A 21,121-nucleotide genomic window follows, 5' to 3' on the forward strand; every position below is an offset into this window, starting at 1 on the left:
GGTACACTGTAAGCTAGAATAAAAGTTGGATATGAGAGATTCTACTGAATATCCATGTGGTAGAAAGTGTGTGTGTTAGTTGCTCAGTTGTGTCCGACTCTTTATGATCCCATGGACTGTGACCTGCCAGGCTGCTCTGTCCATGGAACTGTCCAGGCAAGGATTCTGGAGTGGGTCGCTATCCCCTTCTCCAGGGGATCTTTCTGACCCAGGAATCGAACCTGAGTTTCCTACTTTGTAGGCAGATTCTTTACCATCGAAGCCACCAGGGAGCCCCATGAAAGAATACTAGTTAGCTAGTAAAAATGAGCACACAGAAAAATAGATGATGAAATGGAAGTCTGTTTGTGGTACATTTATGGATATGCAAGTGAAAGAGGAGAGTGAAAAAGTTGGCTTAAAGCTCAACATTCAGAAAATGAAGATCATGGCATCTGGTCCCATCACTTCATGGGAAATAGATGGGGAAATAGTGGAAACAGTGTCAGACTTTATTTTTGGGGGCTCCAAAATCACTGCAGATGGTGACTGCAGCCATGAAATTAAAAGACACTTACTCCTTGGAAGAAAAGTTATGACCAACCTAGATAAGTATATTCAAAAGCAGAGACATTACTCTGCCGAATAAGGTCCGTCTAATCAAGGCTATTGTTTTTCCTGTGGTCATGTATGGATGTGAGAGTTGGACTGTGAAGAAGGCTGAATGCCGAAGAATTGATGGTTTTGAACTGTGGTGTTGGAGAAGACTCTGGAGGGTCCCTTGGACTGCAAGGAGATCCAACCAGTCCATTCAGAAGGAGATCAACCCTGGGATATCTTTGGAAGGAATGATGCTGAAGCTGAAGCTCCAGTACTTTGGCCACCTCATGTGAAGAGTTGACTCATTGGAAAAGACTCTGATGCTGGGAGGGAATGGGGACAGGAGGAGAAGGGGACGACCAAGGATGAGATGGTTGGATGGCATCACAGACTCAATGGACGTGAGTCTGAGTGAACTCTGGGAGAAGGTGATGGACAGGGAGGCCTGGCGTGCTGCGATTCATGGGGTTGCAAAGAGTTGGACACGACTGAGCGACTGAACTGAATTGAAGAGCAAATCAGTTATAGCAGAATCAGTTCAGTTCAATCGCTCAGTCGTGTCCAACTCTTTGCAACCCCATGGGCTGCAGCATGCCAGGCCTTCCTATCCATCACGAACTCCCAGAGTTTACCCAAACCCGTGTCCATTGAGTTGGTGATGCCATCCAACCATCTCATCCTCTGTCGTCCCCTTTTCCTCCTGCCCTCAATCTTTCCCAGCATCAGGGTCTTTCCCAATGAGTCAGTTTTTCCCATCAGGTGGCCAGAGTATTGGAGTTTCAGCTTCAGCATCAGTCCTTTGAATATTCAGAACTGATTTCCTTGAGGATGGACTAGTTGGATCTCCTTGCAGTCCATGGGACTCTCAAGAGTTTTCTCCAACACCACACTTCAAAAGCATCAGTTCTTCGGTACTCAGCTTTCTCTATAGTCCAACTCTCACATCCATACATGACTACTGGAAAAACCATAGCTTTGACTAGTCGGACCTTTGTTGGCAAAGGAATGTCTCTGCTTTTTAATATGCTGTCTAGGTTGGTCATAACTTTCCTCCCAAGGAGCAAGCGTCTTTTAATTTCATGGCTGCAGTCACCATCTGCAGTGATTTTGGAGTCCCAAAATATAAAGTCTGACACTGATTTCACTATTTCCCCATCTATTTCCCATGAAGTGATGGGACTGGATGCCATGATCTTAGTTTCTGAATGTTGAGCCTTAAGCCAACTTTTTCACTCTCCTCTTTCACTTTCATCAAGAGGCTCTATAGTTCTTCTTCTCTTTCTGCCATAAGGGTGGTGTCATCTGTGTATCCGAGGTTATTGATATTTCTCCCGGCCATGTTGATTCCAGCTTGTGCTTCACCCAGCCCAGCATTTCTCTTGATGTACTCTGCATATAAGTTAAATAAGTAGGGTGACAATATACAACCTTGACATACTCCTTTCCCAATTTGGAACCAGTCTGTTGTTTCATGTCTAGTTCTAACTGGTGCTTCTTGAGCTGTACATAGATTTCTCAAGAGGCAGATCAGGTGGTCTGGTATTCTCATCTCTTGAAGAATTTTCCACAGTTTATTGTGATCCACACAGCCTATTGACTAGGCTTTGGCGTAGTCCATAAAGCAGAAGTAGATGTTCTTCTGGAACTCTCTTGCTTTTTCGATAATCCAGCGGGTGTTGGCAATTTGAACTCTGGTTCTTCTGCCTTTTCTAAATCCAGCTTGAACATCTGGAAGTTCACAGTTCACATTCTGTTGAAGCCTGGCTTGGAGAATTTTGAGCATTACTTTGCTAGCATGTGAGATGAGTGCAAATGTGCAGTAGTTTGAACATTCCTTGGCATTTCTTTGGGATTAGAATGAAAACTGACCTTTTCCAGTCCTGTGGCCACTGCTGAGTTTTCCAAATTTGTTGGCATATTGAATGCAGAACTTTCACAGCATCATCTTTTAGGATTTAGTATTTCAACTGGAATTCTATCACCTCCACTGGCTCTGTTTGTAGTGATGCTTCCTAAGGCCCACTTGACTTCACATTCCATGATGTATGGCTCTAGGTGAGTGATCACATCATCCTGATTATCTGGGTCATGAAGATCTTTTTTGTATAGTTCTCTGTGTCTTCTTGCCACCTCTTCTTAATATCTTCTGCTTCTGTTAGGTCCATACCATTTCTGTGCTTTATTGTGCCCATCTTTGCATGAAATGTTCCCTTGGTATCTCTAATTTTCTTGAAGAGACCTCTAGTCTTTCCCATTCTATTGTTTTCCTCTATTTCTTTGCATTGATCATTGAGAAAGGCTTTCTTATCTATCCTGCTCTTCTTTGGAACTCTGCATTCAAATGGGTATATCTTTTCTTTTCTCCTTTGTTTTTCACTTCTCTTCTTTTCACAGCTGTCTGTAAGGCCTTCTCAGACAGCCATCTTGCCTTTTTGCATTTCTTTTTCTTGGCAATGGTCTCACTCCCTGCCTCCTGTACAATGTTATGAACCTCCATCCATAGTTCATCAGGCACTCTGTCTATCAGATCTAGTCCCTTAAATCTATTTCTCACTTCTACTGTATAGATTTGATTTCGGTCATACCTGAATGGTCTAGTGGTTTTCCCTACTTTCTTCAATTTAAGTCTGAATTTGGCAATAAGGAGTTCATGATCTGAGCCACAGTCAGCTCCCGGTCTTGTTTTTGCTCACTGTATAGAGCTTCTCCATCTTTGGCTGCAGAATATAATCAATCTGATTTCAGTGTTGACCATCTGGTGATGTCCATGTGTAGAGTCTTCTCTTGTGTTGTTGGAAGAGGGTGTTCTCTCATAGCAGAATTTAAATAATTGTTGACTGATTGCTCAAAAGCATGTATTGGTATATGTAGTGCATAGCAGATTTTTATAATAAGAATTAACTATATAATTGCAGAATTCTAGAGTTTCTGTTCTCTGTACTGAAATGGCAAGTTCTTTCTAATTCATCATAAACCATTAATCCATTAGGACAAGAAGAGACTTGGCCATTTTCTACCAAAAAATATGAAGGAGATATAAGAATGACATTAGGGCTTTTCATCCTGGTTTAGAAACCATTTCAAATCTTACCTACCATTATGACCAAGGTTGGGGGTGGGAAGGAATTTTATGATTTTCTCTTTATTATATATTGAAAGGAATTATATGATTCAGTTATTATGATTCTAGTCTAGCTGAGAAATTGTAAGTGGAAAAAACTGATATCCAGAGAAGTAAATGACTGAGCCAAAGTCACTCCTCCCGTTGGAGTAGAGCTGCAGGGTCGGAACTGTCCTTCCTTCTGGTCCAGGACCCTCCTGTCACACCACCGAAGGCCTAGTTCCAGGGCCACCAGGCTTTTCCTGGGGCCTTCCAGCATCAGAGGCTTCACTTTAAAAGCTCTGTTGTCCCTTGGGATACACAATGTCCAAGGAGGAGGCTGATTAACATCTTCCTTCTTGGGGAGGTAGAGAAGAATCTGCAACATTCCCCAGCTTAGGTCACCCTCCCAAGCCTCCTGTGTATGGAGAAGGCTTGTTATGTTCCCTCCCTCCCATTCTCTCTCCCTCCATATGCATTGATTTATGCAGAATGAGGTGGGACTCCAACACTGATGCAGAATGTTAATTCAGGCTGAGAAAAACTGTGGCTCACCTGGGATCACAGACTATGTATTTGGGCCTGCAGGGCTGGCATCTTCCCCAGCTTGTCCTGCTAATAGGGTTAATATCACCCCTTTACAGGTGGCTCCCTGCTCCCTCCACATCCTCCAGAGCCCGATCAAAAGCAAAGGACAATCTTTGCTCAACTGAGCTCATTTTTCCCTCCTCAAGCTTGTTGCACCTTCTGTGCTTTTTATTCCTATCAAAGCCACCCTATCCTTCTTTTCAGAGACATTTAAGACCTTAGAGACAGCTTTGAGGGTCTCTTCACCCTCAAGTATCAGCAACGACAGCAACGACAGCAATCCTCCTAGGTGTTGTGATGAGCGTTTGCTACATGCACACACGGTGTTGGGGGGCTCACACACGTGATCTCATAACCAAACTGTGGGGGAGTGATGATCATCCCCATGTTTATCTCAGAGAAGATGAAGTCGCTGAAGGATACACAGCTAGACAGTGAGGATACCAGTACCAAACCCAGGTTGGTCTCAAGACCCCTGGTTTCCCATTCTGCAGGGGTGCCTCCCTGCTCCTCCCTATCCATTCCTCCATGGTCCACCTCCTTCCAGAGCATCATGATACTTGCTAGTACCTATCCCAAAGCTTTTGGCCTTTGTGTCTCAAATCACTCTGAAAGTCACAGTCAGAGTTCTCTCTTATAAGGACTACTTCAGCATGTTGTTTCCCTGCTCAAACAGACATCCCCCAAGGCTCCCCATTTCCTGCCTAGGAATATAGATATTTTTTCTGTGGGCAATGAAAGTTTTCCACAGTGTGGAACCACATACCTTTCCATCCTGAGTCTCATGCACCCCAGGTTTCACTTTGGAGTCTCAGAGTTTGCATCAGACTCTTCTGACATAGTCATTGCTTTCTTTGTTTCCTTCCCCACATCCATCATCTCTATGTGAAAGTCTTTCATTCTGGACAACATGGTTAACATGCCACCTCCTCCAGGCAGTCTTGCTCAGCTCCCCATCCAGAAGCAATTGATCCCTCTGCTGACTTCCATCAGCCTTCATTTGAATCCCTCTAATGTCCCTTGTTTGTTTCACCCCTTGGAATTTGGGGTAGATGTCTAATTTCTTTACTAAACCATGGGATCCCTGAAGCAAAGACTGAATTTTCTGTTTTATCTCCCACGGTGTTTCAGTTAATCCCTACCTGTGGGCAGCATTGCCCTTGCTCCCTGGCTCTACCACTTGCCAGCTGTGTGACTTCAGGAAGATTGCTCAACTTTTCTGTGCTTATTATTTCTTCTCTAAAGTAAAATGATAATTTTATCATGTTTCCTAAATTCTATAGAAATTAAATTACTCCACAGATCAAGATTAAGTGAGTGAAAGTCGTTCAGTTGTGTCTGACTCTTTGTGACTCCATGGACTATACAGTTCATGGAATTCTCCAGGCCAGAAACTGGAGTAGGTAGCCTTTCCCTTCTCCAGAGCATCTTCCCAACCCAGGTCTCCTGCATTGCAGACAGATTCTTTACCCGCTGAGCCACAGGGAAGCACCCCTCCCAATAGATTAAGTGAGTTAATAAATGCGAAATACTTAGAAGAGTGACTGGCACATAGTAAGCATTCAGGAGGTGCTAGTTATTATTAGTTACATATGTATCAGCACTTACAAAATATAGACATGCTTTTTATGTGTTTCATATAAGCTGGCTTTTGCAAATGACTAAACTCTGGTTATTAATTTAAATCAACAAAAGGTAAATAATAAATAGCTAATCATTAATATCATAACTCTAAGGTATATTTTTTATTTTGCTTATCAGAAATATCACTATTATCTGAAACTAGCATAAAACTACAAGTCTTGATGAAATCTTCTCAAATGATAAATAATCTGTAATCAGGGAATATTTGCTAACTCAATGAACCAATATTCCCTGAAAATTTGAGCATAAAAAGAAATAACAAATCCAAAGTTATCACTTTTCTTATTCCCTTCTATTTTGCCTTGTATAATAAAATCTTGCATTTCTATCTAAATTGATTCAACAATTTCACTAATTTTGACCAGAACAAACCTGGGCTAAAGTTTGTTCTGTGAGAATCAAAACAATAATAGAATTGGAATAAAAATTCAAAGAAAACACTTCTCTTAGTTAGATAAACACTGTGGAAGTATCCACCTAGGTACTGATAATTTTACTGAATTTCTACAAATAATAAATACTGGAGAGAGTCTGGAGAAAATGGAACCCTCCTTCAGTGTTGGTGGGAATGTAAATTGGTGCAGCCACTATGTAAAACAGTAAGGACGTTCCTTAAAACACTAAAAATAGAGCTAACATATGATCCAGCAATCCCACTCCTGGTCATGTGTCCAGAGAATAATTCGAAAAGATAGATTCACCTCAGTGTTCATAGCAGCACTATTCACAGTAGCCAAGACATGGAAGCATCCCAAATGTCCACTAACAGATAAATGGACAAAGAATATATGATATGTATGTGTGTGTATTTATATATATATATATATATATATAATTCAGCCATTTAAAAAGAGCAATATAGAAGGGCCTAGAAATTATCATACTATGTGAAGTACGTCAGACAAATGCAAATATCATATATCACTTATATGTGGAACCTAAAAAATGATACAAATGAATTTATATACAAAACAAAAACAGACTCACAGACATAGAAAACAAACTTATGGTTACCAAAGGGGAAAGGTTGGAGGGAGGGATAAATTAGGAGTTTGGGATTAACAGATACAAACTACTGCATATAAAACAGATAACAAGGTCCCACTGTATAGCACAGGGACCTATATTCAATATCTTGTAATAATAAACTACAATGGAAAATCATCTTAAAAAGAATATATATCACACAAGAATACTGAAGTGGGTTGCCATTTCCTCCTCCAGGGGATCTTCCTGACCCAGGGATCAAACCTGCGTCTCTTACATCTCCTACACTGGCAGGTGGGTTCTCTACCACTAGCACCACCTGGGAACCCCTATATATATATATATAGACATACATGTATATGAATCCCTTTGCTGTACACCAGAAACTAACAACTCCGTAAATCAAGTATACTTAAAAAAAAAACAAACATTGTTCTGATGAGATGGATGAAACTGGAGCCGATTATACAGAGTGAAGTAAGCCAGAAAGAAAAACACCAATACAGTATACTAACACATATATATGGAATTTAGAAAGATGGCAATGATGACCCTGTATGCAGGACAGCAAAAAAGACACAGATGTGTATAGCAGACTTTTGGACTCAGAGGGAGAGGGAGAGGGTGAGATGATTTGGGAGAATGGCATTGAAACATGTATAATATCATGTAAGAATCGAATCGCCAGTCTAAGTCCGATGCAGGATATGGCATGCTTGGGGCTGGTACACGGGGATGACCCAGAGAGATGTCATGGGGAGGGGGGTGGGAGGGGGGTTCATGTTTGGGAACGCATGTACACCCGTGGTGGATTCATGTCAATGTATGGCAAAACCAATACAGAATTGTAAAGTAAAAAACAAAAAGCAAAAAACCTACAGTTGTCATTATAAAAAATAATTTTATTGAATTTGAAACATAGATGAGCACTGTTAAAGCTATTACAATATCATAATTTAAATTGTCCATCAGGATCAATTCAAGAAGAAACAGCACTTTATCTGATAACTGCAGATACTCAAAAGTAATAGTTACATTTTAGAAATAATATTCTAAGTAAAATTCTAAATAATATTGTAGTGATCAGATAACTTTTCTAACTCAGATTAGTAGCTCTACTTTAACCTAAATTATTGGTTAATAATCATAGGTATAAATGCACACCTATTAAAAACAGATTTAGTACATTCAGATGGTGGCTAATGTCCACCACAGGAAAGCAGTAGATTGAACACTTATTGAGCACTTGCTATTTTCAAGACTGTGAAGAATGAAAGATTAGCTACAAATATTCCCTCAAAGCACTAGCCTACCAGACTGGTGTGGGAAATGCACACAGACAGATGGATTTAATACAAAACAGAGGGAAGCCCCACTGTAACGTCTGACAGTAGATGAGGGAGTGGTTGACTGGGACTCAAGGAACGAAGAGTGGGTAAGGTTTCCAAGAGCAGAGCTGAGCCAGGGCATCCGTGGATGAATGCACATAAGCAATGGTGGCGTGGAGGGAAAGGGCTTGCCCTAGAGCCATGAGCAGCTTCCTGTGAGTCGAGGGTGTGCCCATCCTGGGTGGGGATGAGCAAATGTGCGGGAAACAAGACTGGAGACTTGGACTCCAGCCAGACCAGGGAGAGACTTGGAGACTATTCCAGGGAGGTTGGGCTTTATTCTGTAAGGGGGAGATCCACAGACATTTTTTGAGCCTAAGAGTGAGCAGACCTCCATTTGAGGCACTCTCTTATGCAGCAGTGGGGAGGATGGTTTAGTCAGGAAAACCAGGTGACCAGTGAGAAGGTTATGGTGTCATTGTCCCTGGTTGACACTTTTATTCTCAATCTTCCAGTTTCCTGCCATCTTCAGAGAGGATTGCTATGTAAAAAGTGTTTTACTCCCCCCTGCCAAATCATCACAGCTACAAATACACACTATATACTTGGACAATATACACAATATCAGTTCAGTTCGGTCACTCAGTTGTGTCTGGCTCTTTGTGACCCCATGGACTACAGCATGCCAGGCTTCCCTGTTCATCACCAACTCTCGGAGTTTACTCAAACTCATGTCTATTGAGTCAGTGATGCCATCCAACAATCTCGACCTCTGTTGTCCCCTTCTCCTCTTGCCTTCAATATTTCCCAGCATCAGGGTCTTTTCCAATGAGTTAGTTCTACCCATCAGGTGGCAAAAATATTGGAGTTTCAGCTTAGTATCAGTCCTTCCAATGACTATTCAGATAGATTTCCTCTAGGATGGAATGGTTGGATTTCCTTGCTGTCCAAGCGACTCTCAAGAGTCTTCTCCAACACCACAATTCAAAAGCATCAATTCTTTAGCCTTGTAGCTCAGTCGGTAAAGAATCTGCCTGCAGTGCAAGAGACCTGGGTTTGATCCCTAGGTTGGGAAGATGTCCTGGAGAAAGAAATGGCAACCCACTCCAGTATCCTTGCCTGGAAAATCTCATGGACAGAGGAGCCTGGAGGGCTACAGTCCATGGGGTTGCAAAGTGTCAGGCACGACTAAGCGACTAACTCACTTACTCACTTACTAAGTAACAGCTTTCATTATAGTACAACCCTAGCATTCATACACAACTACTGGAAAAACCATAGCTTTGACTAGATGGACTTTTGTTGGCAAAGTAATGTCTCTGCTTTTTAATATGCTGTCTAGTTTGGTCATAACTTTTCTTCCAAGGAGCAAGAGTCTTTTTAATTTCATGGCTACAGTCACCATCTGCAGTGATTTTGGAGCCCAAAAATATAAAGTCTGTCACTGTTTCCATTGTTTCCCCATCTAGTTGCCATGAAGTGATGGGACCGGATGCCTGATCTTAGTTTTCTGAATGTTGAGCTTTAAGCCAACTTTTTCACTCTCCTCTTTCACTTTCATCAAGAGGCTCTTTAGTTCTTCTTTGCTTTCTTCCATAGGGCTGGTGTCATCTGCATATCTGAGGTTATTGATATTTCTCCCAGAAATCTTGATTCCAGCTTATGCTTCATCCAATCCAACATTTCTCATGATGTACTCTGCATATAAGTTAAATAAGCAGGGTGACAATATAGAACCTTGACATACTCCTTTCCTAATTTGGAACCAGTCTGTTGTTCCATGTCCAATTCTAACTGTTGCTTCTTGACTTGCATACATATTTCTCAGAAGGCAGGTCAGGTGGTCTGGTATTCCCATCTCTTGAAGAATTTTCCACAGTTTGTGGTGATCCACACAGTCAAAGGCTTTGGCATAGTCAATAAAGCAGAAGTAGATGTTCTTTTGGAACTCTCTTGCTTTTTCTGATGATCCAATGGATGTTGGCAATTTGATCTCTGATTCTTCTGCCTTTTCTAAATCCAGCTTGAACATCTGGAAGTTCACAGTTCACATTCTGTTGAAGCCTGGTTTGGAGAATTTTGAGCATTACTTTGCTAGTGTGTCAGATGAGTGCAATCATGCAGTAGTTTGAACATTCTTTGGCATTGCCTTTCTTCAGGATTAGAATGAAATCTGACCATTTCCAGTCCTGTGGCCACTGCTGAGTTTTCCAGATTTGCTGGCAAATTGAGTGCAGAACTTTCACAGCATCATCTTTTAGGAAATAGTTCGACTGGAATTCCATCACCTCCACTTGCTTTGTTCATATTGATGCTTCCTAAGGCCCACTTGACTTCGCATTCCATGATGTATGGCTCTAGGTGAGTGATCACACCATCGTGGTTATCTGGGTCATGAAGATCTTTTTTGTACAGTTCTTCTGTGTATTCTTGCCACCTCTTCTTAGTATCTTTTGTTTCTGTTAAGTCCATGCCATTTCTGTCCTTTATTGAGCCCATCTTTGCATGAAATGTTCCCTTGGTATCTCTAATTTTCTTGAAGAGACCTCTAGTCTTTCCCATTCTATTGTTTTCCTCTATTTCTTTGCACTGATCATTGAGGAAGGCTCTCTTATTTCTCCTTGCTATTCTTTGGAACTCTGCATTCAAATGGAAATATTTTTCCTTTTCTTCTTTGTGTTTTTTTTTTAATTCCTTTTTTTTTAATTTATTTTTTATTTTACTTTACAATTCTGTATTGGTTTTGCCATACATTGAGCTTCTCTTCTCTTCACAGCTACTTGTAAGGCCTCCTCAACCATTTTGCCTTTTTGCATTTCTTTTTCTTAGGGATGGTCTTGATCACTGCTTCCTGTACAATGTCATGAACCTCCATTCATAGTTCTTCAGGCACTCTGTCTATCAGATCTAATCCCTTGAATCTATTTGTCACTTCCACCACATAATCATAAGGGATTTTATTTAGGTCATACCTGAATGGTCTAGTGGTTTTCCCTACTTTCTTCAATTTCAGTCTCAATTTGGCAATAAGGAGTTCATGATCTGAGCCACAGTCAGCTTCCAGTCTTGTTTTTTGCGGACTGTATAGAGCATCTTCATCTTTGGCTGCAAAGAATATAATCAATCTGATTTCGATATTGAGCATCTGATGATGTCCATGTATAGAGTCTTCTCTTGTGTTGCTGGAAGAGGGTGTTTGCTATGACCAGTGCATTCTCTTGGCAAATCTCTAGTATATGCACAATATATATTTCAAAATTTCTGAAAACTTCATCTTTTGTTTCAAGCTCTAGGTCTGAACCTGTGTGCAATCTTGTAGGGTCAGAGGGGAGGCATCTGAGCTAATTTGTTGATCTTAACATTTCCTTCCCTGCCTACAGCATAAGCCACAGATCCCCTATGAAAAGGGGTCCACAGCTGTGCGCTGTGAGAGGGGAACCCTACCTAGGATGTCTGCATCTCATCCTCTCCTTGAAACTCTTTCTTTTTGCCTTAGTTTCCTTCCTGATATCATCTACCTAGAACCTGCCCAACACTTTTGGTGGACAACTCAGTGCGCAGCCTGCCTAGATCTATGGTCCAGCCTCTCTTGCAGATTAAGATGCCATCTCTCATATCCTTCTTTGCTCCTCACCCACCAACCCAAAGGCCAGATCTTCCCAGTCCAAGATGGGCCCCTTCTAGAAAATTCACACAGGGTTAGTGAAAAAGGAGTCAAAGCAAAGGATAAATCCTTTCAGCTCCACACATGAGAGGCCTTTAATGCTTATCCTTATCTACCAAGAACACATTATAGTCTCTTCAGCACAACTATAAAGAGAAATTTGGATTTGCATATAAAAAAGGAGGTTGTTGGAGCTAACTGATTTGTCAGGCCCCTGCGGCTTGCCATGTTACACATTGGTGGCTAACCTGTCATAGTCTAGCTGACTAACTTGGCCAACAGACTCCTCAAAGGTGAGACTCTAATGACTCACCTGAAGTTTTAACATTCTGAAAGCTGGACCTTCTCCCTGGGAAATTTTCTGATGAGCAGGATGTAGGTTTGTGAGCCTGAGCACTGCCTTGGCCTCTGGCCGTATCTGCATGGCAAATGTGGAGACAGAACTCAGCACAGATGGTGGCTCCTGAATCATTAACTCCAGGCAGCTGTGTTCACGGGTCGCTGAGCTCCTAGCAACACGTGTACTGCTAGCCTACAGACTATACCGAGAAATAGTATGAGGCCTCTTACAGGTCGTAGGCCATGGAACACATGTTTAATTTCTTTAGGAAAAAAAAAGAAGCATTGGCAAAAAAATGATAGAAAAAAATTGCCAAACATCTCATTTCCTGCTATATAACCAGATGGTTATGAATCATGTGAAAATCCCTTCCACCTCCATGAACAAATATTTCATGTTATTTACAAAGGAGGAGTACGTCGGTGACAGCATAAATGGCTAAAAAAACATCTAGTATACGGAAGTATACAGAAAGTATACTTTTTCATATACTTTTCTCAAGAATACAAAAAAATATGTAGCATTCAAATTTTTAATCTCTCCAGGTTTTCTGAATAATGTGCATTAAACAGTTATCAATGATGCAACAAAGATTATTCAGTGTTCAAATGCCTAGACACATCACTATTTTGAAGAAAGGATTTTCCATGAAGCAGTAATTAAATTTTTTCACTGTGGTTTGACCCTCTTATTTAGAAACAGCAATAAACATTTGGTTATGGCTTTGAAAAGAGAAAATGAATGCTTTCTTCAAAGACAAAAAGAAAGACAGGAGGAACAGAGAGAAGGGCGGAAGAATGGCTGGTCCTTTGCTAGCCGAGGTACCTACAAGCTGTGAACAAAATGAGGAAATGCTGGAGCCTTCTACACCTCTGCCTCTCGCTGGAGCAGTGCACAGCCCTCAGCCTCCCAGATCCCATGGGGAAGCAGCAGCCTTTGGCACAATCTGGCACAGAGTGGTTCTGGCACTGTCCTCTTTGGCCTCTTGACAAGAATGTTCACTTACACATCCTAAGTTATCCTAAGTCCATCTGTTGTGTTCTGGGGATCAGAAACAAATGTGGGACACTCCCCTGTCCTGTGACCACCCTATCTCTCAGGCTCTGACTTGCTTTCACAAGCATTTGGGGAAAAGCCCAGACTTGTCTCAGGAGGATTGTCTGGGAGGCAGAGCTGAGCCCACAGCCAGTGGCACCACTGCCCCCTGACCTCACCCAGTGACAGGGTGAATCAACTGACAGTCCGAACAAACAGTGGGGACGAGGGACTGCTGGGTCTCCCAGAGTCTTCAGTTTGGAGATAAGCCACACACTGTTTGGTTCATTTCTTGGTAGAGACAGAGCTATAAGGAAACTTCAAGATTATTTTACAGAAGGAAGACTCATGAGGGTGAGCAAGGTCAAGCAACTCATGCTGGTCACACACTGAGCTACAGAAGGGTTGGGATTAGATACCAAGGATGGGAATTTTATTTTTGATGTCATCTTGGGGCTTCCCCAGTGGCTCAGCAGGTGAAGAATACGCCTGTAATACAGGAGACATGCATTTGATCCCTAGGTTGGGAAGATCCCCTGGAGAAGGAAATGGTAACCCACTCTAGTATTCTTCCTGAAAAATCCCATGGACAGAGGAGGCTGGCGGGCTACAGTCCATGGGGTCACAAAGAGTGAAACACAACTGAGTGATTGATCATGACAAACTGAATTGGTTTAAATTAAAGGTAACAGCCTTAATCCAGGTATTCTTCAAAAGGAAATAAAGCCAGGGCTTTTGGGGTGGTAGGGAATGGAAGTAAGGGAAAAGAATCAGTCAGTGTTGATATCACTGAACAGACACCTTTTGGTCACAGGTTTGACGGGCCCAATAAAATACTATGCCATCTGCGCAACCTGCCAGACCTGAACAACAAGTTCAGGTGCCAAGGTGGAGGAGGGGACATGAAGGAAGAGGAGAGAGGGGAAGAGGTTTCTGCTTCTTCTCAGCACAGCAGCCTGGCACCTCATTCTTCTGGGGACAACAGAGCCACCGTGTGCCTCCATGTCACACGGCGGGAGAAGCCCCAAGGCCCCTGCTCACTAAGCTGCACCGCTTCTTCCTCATTGGCTCCTGATTCCAGGGCCTCTGGGCTGGTGGGCAGCTCTCGAAGCCCAGTCATGTGAACTGTTTACCCATCCTGTCCTTGATTTTACTTTGTTACAGGGAGAAGTCAGAGGGTAACTGCAGGCTCTCTGAGTCTGGATTTTCTGCTAAAGAGGACTTATAAACAGAACTTGAGGGCCTTCCTGAGAAAGAGGAATTGGCCTCTCTTCATTCAGGAGCCAGTGATTATTTGCACACGAAGCAAATAGCACTCAAGCTAACAGTAAATGGCTCTGGGGACGTGTCGTTCTTTGACCCTGGGAATTTACCCAAGATACCTCTGTAACTTGAAAATTGCTGTTAATCACATTAAATTCTGATGGTTACAGATTCTTCCAGAAGGGATGACTATTAGAAATACATATTGACAATTGAGGGTCTGATGAACAGGCACTACCTGTGTAAATTATTTTTCTTTTTTTTTTAATTTAATTTTTTTTTATTTTACTTTACAATTCTGTATTGGTTTTGCCATACATTGACATGAATCCACCATGGGTGTTGATAATCCAGGTCCCTTAAGATGACTTGAGAATTCATAATTCATAAATGCAACTTATCTATGAGTCAAAATTGGCCAATATAATGGGAAGTGAAGTTAAAACCTGCATTATTCCCTCCCCTTCTTAAACAGAACACATATTGCATTTGTTCTGGTGCTGGAACCACCCACTGCAGGTTATTGCTTTGGGCTTTTGTATCCAAGAGAATTTCTTCAAGATGAAAATATTTCAAAAGGGACATATCAGCTGTCACAAACTGAAATGTGTCCCCTCAAAATTTATATGTTGAAGTTCTAATCCCCCGTACTTCAGAATGTGACTGTACTTGGAGACTGGGTCTTTAAAGAGGTAATCAGTTAAAACGAGGTTCTTAGGGTGGGCCCTGATCCAATACGATTGCTGTCTTTATAAGAGGACATTAGGACACAGACGTGTACAGAAGGAAGACCATGCAAATATACTGGAATAAGATGCATATCTGCAAGCCAAGAAAAGAGACCTTGAAAGAAACCAACCACACTAACACTCAGATCTCAAATTTCCAGCCTCTAGAATTGTGAAAGAATAAACTTCTGTGATTTAAGGCACGCAGTTTGTGGTACTTTGTTATGGCAGCCTTAGAAAACAAATGTGTGTGCACGCACTTGATGAGTCGTGTCTGACTGTGACCCCATGGACTGTGGCCACATCTCCTGTGTCTTCTGCATTGCAGGCGCAGCCTTTACCACTGAGCCACTGGGGAAGCCCCTAAAAAACAAATAAACACTCAAACATGAATTATTGATAGAAAAAATGCAAGCCCTGTTGATTCCACAGGAACGGAGACCATGTGCAAATCAAGCCCCGTGCAGAGATGCTGGGGTGAAGTGTTCAACAACATGAGCTTTGGACTCAGTGTTATTAATAGCTATGGAAAGCTACTTCACCTCTCTAAACTTCAGCTGGCTCATCCATGATGTAGGGATGATAATTGTGCCAACCTTATAAAGTTGTTAGGATAAATAAAATACATGGAAAGTGCACAGTGCCTTGGATGTGGTAAATTCTCCACAGATTGTTACTATGAGAGAGGGACCAGGAGAGGAGGTCTCTGACAATGGGACTGAGGGAGAGAATAGGAAGCTGATAGAAACAAGGATGTTCTGGAGAGCTGACAACCAGATTTTAGGTCCCGCTCTATAGCGGATTAGATAACTTTGAGACATCACTTAGCCACTGTAATCCTCAGTTTCCTCATCTATACAATGAGAAATCTGGACAATATACAAAAGAAAGTATGGCGAGAGGGAACTGAAAACCACCTCAATTTTTTCTTGTGGTCCTGGTTCTTTGCTTTTCCTTTCCACAGATATCAATCATGGATCAACCTTAGAGTCACATAGGGGACATAAGCATAAGTTTCTACTTTCTCTCTCTCTCTTTTTTTTTTCTCTATTCCACCAAATTCCCAGCCCTGTAACAGGTACCATGATTGACAGGAAGAGCATTTTCCTAGGCCACTTTTAGCAGCGACCTTAGGACTCCAATGTGGCCTCCTTGACCTCTCTCTGATGATTTTCATTTGAGTCTCCCCTCAAACTCTGATATCCAAGAAACTTATATTTCCACATCCCAGGGCAAAATTACCCTGGGTCCTAGGAGAGTAAAAAAGCATGGGTGAGTTAGATCTGTTACCCAGAGATTAACCCTGGCATTAAATTCTCTGTCAACATCAAACTTAAGAGTCTTAATCACAAAAAATATTTAGTATATGACAATTTATGAAGCTTTGAACAGAGCACACATTCATTCAGGCAATCAGCACTTGCTCTGTGCCTATTTGCTCCCAAGATGCTGTCCTAAGCTCTAAGGCTGCACATGGGGAGGAATAAGACAGTTCTTTGGGAAGGGGTGATAGACTCAGACAATCTGTTAAAAAAAATAAAAGCCATCATTTTACCATGCTTCTTACATCAAACGAGCCATGGCATTTTGCTGTTAAATACTGATACAAGCCATCATGAAAATAATTAAAACTTCTTCACTTCTAGAGCCATCAGTTGGCCATTTCTCACCTGTTCAATCAAGGCAAACAGCACTTTTCCAGATTCCAGGACTCAGACTCATTGCTAATATCAGGACACTTCTCAAGTCAGAGAGGCCAGACTTGACTGCTCATTGACTGCTCGGGCAGACTTATGAATAAACAGAAAAGTCTGGACCCTTTAGGTATCTCTGGTCAAAACAAGTACTTGAAATTTCTGACTCTGCAATTATCTGGCACCCAACTTGGGCCCTTTCCTAGAAGTAAGAGGACTGGGAAACATCAAGATCAGGGAACTGACAAGCAAATCCCCACTGTGTGGATACTGGGCATGGAAGTAACTAATAAAAAGTGGTTATAAAGTGAGAACACAGTTTTCCAGGTACTGAGTCCCTGGGTCTCATATGCATGTGTGTGGACTTCTAGGGAAAACTTTCCAAGCCTCAATTATCAAAGGAGGAGGGGGATTGAACACCCTCAGAAAGTTCTAACTCAGTCCTTATAGCACAATTTGAAAGGAGTATAGAAGGGGGCAAGTTCCCATTTTACAGGGTAAAGTTGAAAGATCACAGAGATGATTTTCATTGTCGCTTGTTCTATAGGTAACAAAACCCCAGCAGCCCCAAGTATGTAAGAAGGAAAATAATGCAAGGCTTAACATGATAAGAGGAGGAGTGAGGGGAAAGGGGAAGGGGAGGAAGAAGGAGAATATGATGGCAGAAGGGGAGAGCGGGGAGAAGGGGCAGGAAGAGGGTGAGGGAGCGTGGGGGGAGAAAGAGAATGGGAAGGGAAAGGAAGTACAGTAATGGTCCAGTTCTGCCAATAAACTGGCCTGTGTGCATATAGATGAACTTGGCTGGCTTGGCAATAAAGATTTTAACATAGAACCTCTTTGAAGATTCTCTATACCATAGTGATCCTACTGCTCCCCAGAGAGTGGACTTTTCCAAAAAGGTTTCATGATCAAAATCTTCCCACAGCCAGAGATGACTCAAGGCTACCTCACAAGCTTCACTTCCTCACTGTAAGAATACACTTTGCTTTAGATCTTTGACTACACAGATCATCTCAATGCTTACAAATGAAAAGACATGACATGGCTTGAAAAATGTGTATTTTTAGATGAAATAAAGGTATTCTAAAGCTAGAAGATTTTAAAGTTGCAACTGGAAGGTTTCTTATGAGCAAACAGAATGCATCCAAAAAAGTTTGTCTGTAGAAGAGTCAGAATGATTATCTCTGCTTTGCAGAGTTAAGAGCATATTCAGTCAATGGAAGGAAAATACTAAATGTTTGGGGAAAGGCCTAGTAGCCAATACTAACAGGTAATATTTATCGAGCATTTACTATGCACATTTGCTCTTCCCAGCAACTCAAGAGGTATGTATTATTTTCCCTGTTTCATACATTAAGGCAGTTAAGATTTAGTGATATTAAACAACTTACATGGTAATGAGATTTGGCTTATGTCAGGATAACGAAGAACCTGGCATCTGACCCCAGGGCCCACCTATTCTTCCAAGTACTACATTGCACTCTCTTCCTACAGATTAAAAAGAAAAACATCTTAATTTTCAACTGTCTGATGAAATGACAGGTGATTCCTCTGCTTGGGAGTCAATAAAGTATGTACAGTGCAACAGACTCTCTTCTACTCTTTCCTTCCTCTTTGGGATTTCCAGAACAGGCCTTTTTGTCATTGGTTCAGCATAGGAGGAACCTAGAATCTCCACCTATTTTATTTCCTTCTTCAGCTAGAGCCAAAAGCTGCTTCTCTGCTCAGGCCTGTCCCAGCTATGAAAATCCACCTACTCTCTCACACAGCAAGGGATGTGTGGTCTCTGGGGAGGCCTCACAGACTTGATGAGTATGGTAGAGCACCTTACAGCCAGGAGATGCCAGGAAATATTCCACAGGGAAGTCTGGAGTCACGGGACCATTGAGAGACATGCCTCCCACTGAGGAAAGTACAGAGCTTTTCCACCCTCAGTTAATATAAGTGTGGATGAATTATCTGGTAAATATGAATGTAGCATATGTAAGATCTCAATTCTTCTCATCTGTGTCCATCATTGTCTCTGAAAATGGGCTAATGACACTCTTTCTTGCTGCCCAGACATTCTTTGGTCATTTGTCAACAATTTAATACTGTGTAAGGGGTAAGAAGGGAGAAGGCAACGGCATCCCACTCCTGTACTCTTGCCTGGAAAATCCCATGGATGGAGGAGCCTGGTGGGCTGCCGTCTATGGGGTCACACAGAGTCAGACACGACTGAAGTGACTTAGCAGCAGCAGCAGCAAGGGGTAAGAAAGTAAGTCAGACTTCAATCCATCAAAGGTGACGACATCCTGAGAAAGAATTGAAGTGGTTGGAGGATAAACATGTCCCATCAGTGCAGGAACTTTGTGTGTCTTGTTGACTGTCAGTGGCCCTCATATGAATACGTGTCAGAAAAGGAAAAAGGAAGGAGGAAGAGGAGAGATGACGCTATTGCTCCCACTGGAAAAGTGCCAATTAATGCTCACCTAAGCCTTGAGCTCCTGCTTGTTCTCAAGATATAATTATGCCTTTGGTGGGAGAGATTTACATTTGTCAAGCATCAACAGAGCATTGATTCGATTTGCTGCCAATTTCTTTTGATGTATTAACAGTCTAGAATGAGAATGATTGTATGATCAGTTATCTACTGCCACAGATAAGCCTCCCAGAAACACAGCAACTTAACTGCAATCACTTATTTGCCCCAAATTCTGTAATTTTGTCAGGATCCATTGGGGACAGTTTGTCTCTGCTCCATATAGGCTCAGCTGGGGCAGCTCCACTGGGGATGGATAGTCCACTTTCAAGAAGACTCACTCGCAAGGCTGTCAAGTTAGTGCTGGCTGTAAGCTGGGATCTCAACTAGGGCTGTCAGCCAGAAGCCTCATTCCTTTCCTCCTGAAGCCTGTTCTTGTGGCTTCTTGGGCTTTTTCACAACATGGCAGCTAGGTTCCAAGAGCAAGTATTCCGAGAAAACAAACCCAAGTATGATAGCACTTATCAAGCTTCCACTTGCATTATACTTGCTAATGTCCCATTGTCCAAAGACGTTCCTTGACTTGAGTCCAGGGTCAGCGTGGTCAGTTTCACAGCCAAATCCAGAACCAGGAATCCTGGTTCACTGTTGACCACTAAAGAAACAGTTTACCATACAGTTTGATCATTTTTGTTTCCACTAGTAGAGAAAAATGGAAAATTGGTATTAACTGTCCACTTCTACATTTTTATTAGCCAGAAACTTAATACCAATGTTTCCTAAGTTTTCAATTGGCTTAGGAAAATTGTCAGAAAAAAATTCTATGAGAGAAAAAAATTATATTCTATGGGTATATAAAATCAGGAGAATAGAAGTTCTTATTTAACAAACAACTATCCTGGAACCACAGGCAAAGAAGAGGTACACATATGATCGAAAAAGTGGAAATTGCTCAGTCATGTCTGACTCCTTGTGAGGCCATGGACTGTAAGCCACCAGGCTCCTCTGTCGGTGGAATTCTCCAGGCCAGAATACTGGAGTGGTAGCCATTCCCTTCTCCAGGGGATCTTCCTGACCCAGGAATTGAACCGGGATCTCCTACATTGCAGGTGGATTCTTTACCAGCTGAGCTACCAGAGAACCCCTACATATGATTAGGGGATTAGGGGATGATTATGTTATAGATGAAAATCAAGACATGCTGGTTGGCAAAAAGCATATACAGACATAAAGCACACATAAATGTCCTAAGAGAGGAAATGTCACAAGTTAATGATGGTTCATAAAGAAATAATATTTTTCAGATATAGTCAGAAAAAAAGCAAGAAAATAGTTCAATTTTGTAAGCAGCAGTATTTCAACTGTATTTCAAAGGATTGTTAATTTGACATTTCATGTTCTTACAAAATTGTTAAAATAGTGAGATGACTAATATTTTGAAGGATTAGAATTCAAATTAACTAACTGAACAAATACAAGAATATTATTTTTGAGATGTTAGATGTTCCAAGCCTATACTAAGAACTTCACATAAATTCATGCTCACAAAACAATTGAAGGCACAGAGAGTTTTAATCATCTTCTCAAGGTCACAGTGCTGGTCAGTGTGGAAGATAGGGTCTATAGCCAGATCTGTCTGCTTATTATGATCAATTTGGTAGATAACATATTTCTGTAAATTGCATTTTATTTTTCACTGGCTCCAAGAAA

At 41.7% G+C, this 21,121-nt stretch overlaps 1 long non-coding RNA gene across 2 annotated transcripts in view; it reads right to left on the minus strand.

Moving 5' to 3' along the window:
* LOC120853109 overlaps positions 1 to 21,121 on the minus strand; it is an 85,490-nt gene that overhangs the window by 215 nt on the left and 64,154 nt on the right. For both annotated transcript variants that reach the window (XR_005718710.1, XR_005718711.1), the window contains exon 2: positions 19,422 to 19,548. This is a non-coding gene — a long non-coding RNA (uncharacterized LOC120853109). The remainder of the gene's footprint in view (positions 1 to 19,421; positions 19,549 to 21,121) is intronic.

The sequence above is a fragment of the Oryx dammah genome, unplaced genomic scaffold (assembly GCF_014754425.2).
Source record: "Oryx dammah isolate SB20612 unplaced genomic scaffold, SCBI_Odam_1.1 HiC_scaffold_26, whole genome shotgun sequence".
Classification (NCBI taxonomy): Eukaryota; Metazoa; Chordata; class Mammalia; order Artiodactyla; family Bovidae; genus Oryx; species Oryx dammah.